The sequence below is a fragment of the Glycine max genome, unplaced genomic scaffold (assembly GCF_000004515.6).
Source record: "Glycine max cultivar Williams 82 unplaced genomic scaffold, Glycine_max_v4.0 scaffold_143, whole genome shotgun sequence".
Lineage (NCBI taxonomy): Eukaryota > Viridiplantae > Streptophyta > Magnoliopsida > Fabales > Fabaceae > Glycine > Glycine max.
Genome location: NW_024464781.1, coordinates 1 through 6786, shown reverse-complemented (window position 1 = coordinate 6786; position 6786 = coordinate 1). Strand labels below are relative to the sequence as shown.

The 6786-nt window shown below is 33.0% G+C and overlaps 1 long non-coding RNA gene across 1 annotated transcript; it reads left to right on the top strand.

Annotated features, from left to right (window-relative positions):
- The first annotated feature begins 4688 nt into the window (after positions 1 to 4688).
- On the top strand, positions 4689 to 6094 carry LOC121174511 (uncharacterized). Its single transcript, XR_005890619.1, has 3 exons — positions 4689 to 4833; positions 4924 to 5039; positions 5971 to 6094. It is a non-coding gene; the product is annotated as an uncharacterized lncRNA (long non-coding RNA).
- The last annotated feature ends 692 nt before the right edge of the window (positions 6095 to 6786 follow it).

The following is a 6786-nucleotide window of genomic DNA, read 5'->3' as shown; positions in this document are numbered from 1 at the left end:
TGGGTAATGGGGTTATTACTAGTGCATCTTTTTCTAGCTCTTCTAGTTCTTCTACTGAGAGTGAAAGTCAATGTGATGTACAACCCTTGAAAGGTTTTCTTTTGATGGTTAGGAGGTTAATGGGGAGTGTGTGTAAGGATTGAGATGAAACACAAACGGAGAACATTTTTTATACTAGGTACATGGTCATGGGGAAAATATGCTCTTAGATTATTGATGGTGGAAATTGCACTTATGTAGCTAGCCAAAGACTGATAGAAAAGCTTGCTTTGAAAACTTTCCCTCGCCCTAGGCCTTACAAACTACAATGGTTGAGTGAGAATAGGGAGCTAGTTGTAGATATACAAGTTTTTATATGCTTTTCCATTGGAAAATATGTTGATGAGATATTGTTTGATGTACTCCCTATGGAGGCTAGCAATCTCTTACGTGGAAGGCCTTGGCAGTATGATAAGGATGTTGCCCATAATGTTGTCACAAACAAATTTTCATTTGCACATAAAGGGAAAAAGGTTACCCTCACACCTATGTCTCCAAGTGAGGTTTGTGAGGATCAAATAAAAAATGAGTGTGAAGAGAGAACAAGAGACTAAAGTGAAACTTTTTAATAATAAGAAACCAAACTAAAACATAGATAAAGTATCTTATTACACAATTTAACTATTATTACTATTTGGATCCTATGCATTATATGTTTGGTACCTTATACCATCATCTTAGATAAAGACCAAATCATTAATTTCTCTAAGTAACGAGGGAGAACAATGAAGTTGATGGAAGCATTTTAATTTGTAATAATCGATGAATGTGACTCTAGAAGCATTTGAGAAGCTTGATTTCAAAGAAGGGAGTGGAAGCACTACTAGAAATATAAGTTTGTATGACACCTATTCTACGATGGTTCTAAGTGGACCACCTTAAAAACGAGCCTATGGCATTGTTGTAATTATTGTAATGAAAAATGCCTTTTACAACACACATTCTAAGACAGTTATTGAAAACCGCCTTAGAATGTTATGTCTAATATAATTTAAGACGGTTTTAGTAAAAAACCATCTTAATTCTGCTGAAAAAAATTAAAACCCTAGCTAGCTTGCTGGAACTCTGTCACGTGCCTGCATACTCTACCTCAACATCAAGAGAGAGGAAGAAAGCTGAGAAGAAGAAGAAGAAAAGAAAACTCACTCACACACACTCTCTGCACTTGCACATGCACCATTCTCACTAATCACTAGGGTGTATTCATCCATCCATGGAGCTAACTATTTTCTCTCTCTTCTTCTTCTTCTTCTTGACATTCCACCTTCCCTCCTGCTTCTTAGGTACCTTGTTGAATTCATTCTTCAATTCACGATTTCTTCACAATTTTAACTGTTATTTTTATTTTATGTTTACTGCGGTCTAACTCTATTGTCTTTCCTTACATTTCATGGAGAGTGAAGGGTTGTTGGTTGAGTTAAGATGGATGAAGAATGAAATTGATAAGTGAAGTTTAGAGATGGAAGAAGAAAAAGCAGGGGCGTACTACGACGAGCTGACCTGTAAGGGCGAGAGAGCTGCGAGGTTCAAGCAATGTCTTGGCTTTTCCTCTTCAGCACCAAACGACGATGTTCCAAAACCCTCCTCCTCGTTCCTCTCCAAATTCTTCAAAGCCTCCTCCGAGTCAAAGAAGCAAGCACAGCTTCAATCCATCCACGACAAGCTCAACAAAAAGGACTTCTTTTGAGTCTAGGCTTTCGAGCAGGGATAGGGACAGCGATAGAAGTAGAAGACAAAGTAGGAGCAAAGAAAAACGTAGGAAAAGGAGCAGAAGTGCATATAGATACAGGGAAACATGAAGACGAAGCAGGAATAAAGAGAGACAGGGATAGTGAAAGAGGGAGGCGGAAAATTTGTAATTTTCCTTAATTGTTATTTCCTTCACTGTGCTCTTTGTTTTCCCATAGGAGCTACTTTCATTTAGTGCCGCAAATCTAGGACCAAAGGAAATTTAGGATATTCAGATATTTTCCTTAATTGTTATTTGTAAGTTCTTACATGGAGTATCGGGTTTTTAGGGAGGGGCATTTCCGAGTTTAAGTTTATTGGCTTTGGCTTCTCTCCTGCGGCCATAGGAAGCAAGGAGTTCGAACTGATATTAGAATGACTATGGATGTGGTTGTTTTTATCAAGGGGGGGGGGGGGGGGAATCCACTTATTTATGCAAGTGGAATAATCTTGTTTTTGGAGGTGGTGGGTAAATTTGATGTGGAGATTATGTGTCATTGTTGTTGTTTCTGCAGAAATCATATGAAACTAAACAATATAAAAAGGGTCTCAAAGCAGCTGATGTAATTTTGAAAAAATTTCCAGACCATAGAGGTATACTTTATTATTTTGGTGATTATTTTCTAAGTTTTTCCTTATGGCCAGGGGTCATCTTATTTCCCTGCTTAATTGTTTAAGTAAGTCATCCAAGAAATGCAATGTTAGCCCCTCCCCCCTTCCCCATTTTTTATCTATTATTTCTAATTTGCAGCATATTTTATTTCCTTGGTCATAATTTTTATTTATGTGTCTGTTCCTGTTTCTCGACGATAGAAACTTTATCGATGAAGGGTTTGACATTAAATTACATGGACCATAAGTCTAAAGCAAACGATCAAGTTTATCAATCTTACAATAGTTGTCCGTCAGATGATCCAGCTTTGATTTTTGTTCTGGTACAGAATGACCTTAAAAGTCATCTTTGCTGGCATGTTTGTGGTCTCCTTTATCGGTCAGACAAAGAATACAGGGAGGCGATCAAGTGCTATCGAAATGCACTGAGAATTGATCCCGACAATACTGAAATTATTTGTGGCCTATCACTCCTACAGGTAGCATCTTAAATGCATTTGCCTTAGTTTGAAAATCATAATGTTAGTCTGTTTAACCACTGGAGGTGTTTTTTTTTTTGTCTTCTATTTTCTATTTTACTGAAAATGATAACAGGATGTGCTTAAAATAGAATTATTTATCACATTAGAACTTGGGCTGGATTAAGGGGAAAGTTGAATGAAAATCTCCTTCGGGTCTCCTTCCATTCCGAATTTTGAAGTGCACAAAGAAAGGCCATATCATGGGAGGAATTTCACCTTAGGACCTTAGAGGAAAACTCATTATAATCCTTATAAGTAAGAGTGGATGACATAATCTCTCCAAAAAAGTGCGGATAACAAAATGTGAAAGGTTGGTGTATAATGGAAATTAAATTAAATTTTTACACTCACAATTTATGTTCCGTAACATTAGCAAGTATAACTATTTTGATATTATTTGTACAAGTTGAGTATCTATTGTATTATTTAATTAACTACTTTGATGAATGATAATTGGTACTATTGAGTTTTAAGGCTTTTTAAATGTATAGGTAATAAAAACACTGCAGAAACTTGACATATTTAAGTTGTGACTTGTCGCAAGCAGCCTTAAACAGTGCACGCTAAACCCTGTCATGGTAGTAGAGATTATTTTTACTGGTTAAATTTATACATATATGGTCATATGTGAGTATATAGAGTGAATTGAAGGGACTTTTATTATGAGAAAGTTAGATAATCATGATTAATTAAGTATCGGACAAAATCATGCAATATTAAGATTAAAGATAATGTGACATAACTTTTTAAGAGATTATATAAGCATAATTATCCACATACATGATTATATAATCTAAATTTACTTCTCTTATCTTCTTATTACAAATACTATTCTCACTTTATCTATCCCCTTGTGTGTAAACTATTTTTACACAAATATATATAAGAAATTTCAAAAATATATATACATATATATATATATATGGATGAATTGGTTTAAACTTTAAAAAAATAATTTTAAAATAAGTGTCTCTTATATGAGTGCTTTCATACAAAATTGATAGAATTTATTTTTTAAAATATAAAGAGTTTAGAAAAATATAATAAAAAATAAAAAATTACTTATTTTATTAAAATGAGTGTTTATTTCAACAAATAATTTTAAAGAAACTACTCATATATTATATTTATAAATGAATAGATTTGTTATGAGAAAACGACAAAATCTTATTATTAGAGATGTATACGGAAAAATATTTTACACCAACTATGTACATTTTATACAGTATCCTATTCAATAAATAATTAATAATTTTCAGTATTTTTAAATGACATGTTCATCATGGGTTCTTCTAAGCGGTATATTAAAATTATGTTATTCTTTTTTTAAGGTTATATAATGGCTCTAAGGTCCTAAGATGGTTTGGATTTATGAATTTATATGTCCAAAAGATTTGGTATTCCCTGTCTAGTACAAGTCTTTGTATTGGTGACTTCTGTGAGGCATAATGGGACTGGAAAATGGCTTATTTGTGCACCAGTTATTATATTCACATAACCTAAGCAGCAGGTGGAGTAAATGATAATACTCATTATTAATTCTCAGGTTGACCTCTAGGTGGTATTCATGGTACTTTGAAGCTCCTATCAATTAGATAAGATAAGACCCTTAGTAGGGTTGGTGTAACTGAAATATGTATTGGCTTTTTGTGATGCTCTTTAATATATGCTAATGATATAGCTGGTATCCACTATGGCTTTATAAATCAATTAGATTTTTTTTGTCACTTTTATAGTTTGATATATGGTCAAATTACATTTGTTGAATACCATTCTCTTTGCTGTCAATGCTACTGTTGAATGTTCAAGAATATGAAATCTTAATATGGTTTGACTGCTGTTATTATTTTTCCCTGCCCAGATCTCATTGTTAGAGGAATGTGAGTTTCTTGAGAGAGCTCTGGAGGAGTTGCACAAAAAAGAATCTAAAATTGTAAGTATGTTTTAGTTGTATTAACCTGGGGAATTTGATAAATGTAACTAATACATGATATATAACTTGATTCCGAATATGCCTTCCTAGGTTGATAAACTTGTATACAAAGAACAACAGGTTTCACATTTGGTAAAGCTCGGTCACCTAGAAGAAGGCAAAGCTTAGTACCGGACATTACTTTCAATGAATCCTGATAATTATAGGTGATCTCTGTTGCCACTTATATTTTAGGTTTAAGTATCTCGATTGATTAGTCATTTTCAGGTGTTTTTTTTTTCTCTGATGTTCTATTCATAAAAGTTCCATTTTAATTATTCATTGTGTTTCAAATGGTGAGATTGAGATGAACGCATGTATTCTATGGTATATTTTCATAAAAAAATTACGGGATAGTCTTTGTTGATGTTTTAAAAATCGGACTTGTCATTAAACTTCCTATTCTGCTGTTTATATAAACTTATTAACCTTATATGACTGCCATGTTTTTTATATGTTATGCCTTCAAGGCAGCATGCATGTTCATGTATAAGTTGTCTTGGATGTTCGGTTGAAGACTTCCTTTCTTTTGTTTACATTTTTTGAGGCTTATGGTTAAATGGACTGTTTTTTACTTTTGATTTCGATTGTCTCACAGCAGATGATGATACCAGTAGTACACAATCATGGAAAACTTCTCTCACATAACTTAATGCCTGTTTAAAGGTATAAGTAAAAAACTTATGGCAGTTTTGAACCTCACTTTTGTGTCAAAGTTTGAATGTCCATAGGAATCACATGCCAGTTCTGCTTAAAGCCATATTCTAATATTTTTTCTATTGACAACTATTTCCTAGTGTTACTTATTATACGTAATATCCTTATCTCATCTTCATACAATTTACAAGTAGTCTTTTGTTAAGGATTTTGATGGTAATAACATTATATATATTCATAAAGAGGAGTTCTCTCAAGAAACTCCAATTTCCCAGTCGTGTCTATTTTTACTTTCTCCTTTTAAAAGTATTTAATTTTTTAACTTGAGAAATAGCAGAATGCTGTTTTCTGTGTGTGTAAACCTTACACTGGGTTGGATTGAATGAATACTTGCAATATCTGCTAAGTAACTTTGCTTTGTGTCCTGTTCTTAAAATACAGGATATGATGTACCATGGAAAGCCTTTTTCCAAAATCCTGCTTACATGTGGGCATATATGCTGAATTCTTTGGTAGTTGGGGTCACTATAACTGTCTATCATTTGGCTTCATACATTTTTTAGGTACTGTGTCAGCATTTAATGCTTTATTTTAATTACCACATGATAGTTAATTATGTCATCATCATACAGCTTGACTACTTGATTTTTTTTTAAATATCTTCAATGTCTAATATTTGGTTAATTTGGAAAAGAAAGTAATTACATATAAATAATTACTAACTTGGCTAATTTGTGTCAAATTTGTTAAAAAATAAACATGTTTAGTGTACTTAATTTGCTTTAAACTATAAAATATTTGAAAATTTCATATTCATTGCATAAAATTTAATTAATTTCATATTGTCACATGTTTACTATTTGAGCCTTATTTCAACTCTGTAAATACAAAAAAAAGGTAGCCCCAAATACAAAAAATAAAAAAAAATAGCATTTCTACATCGGTTCGAACAAGACCCATGTTGAATGCTAAGTATTTTAAAACGGTCACGTGTGAAAGACAGTCTTAGAATGTTCAGCATTCTATATCGGTCACAACTGAAGGACCAATATAGAATACTGAGCATTCTAAGATGGTCCTTGGCAACCGATGTATGCAGTCTATATACGGTTTGGCTTGGCCCAAAGCTAACATACGAGAGTCCCAATATTTGGACGCTCAAATTGTACATACACCTTGCTTTCTCTTTATCATTCTTTCATATGATACCATTACTCACATCAGTCATTTATCTCTCCATCTTTGAGTGCATGGATG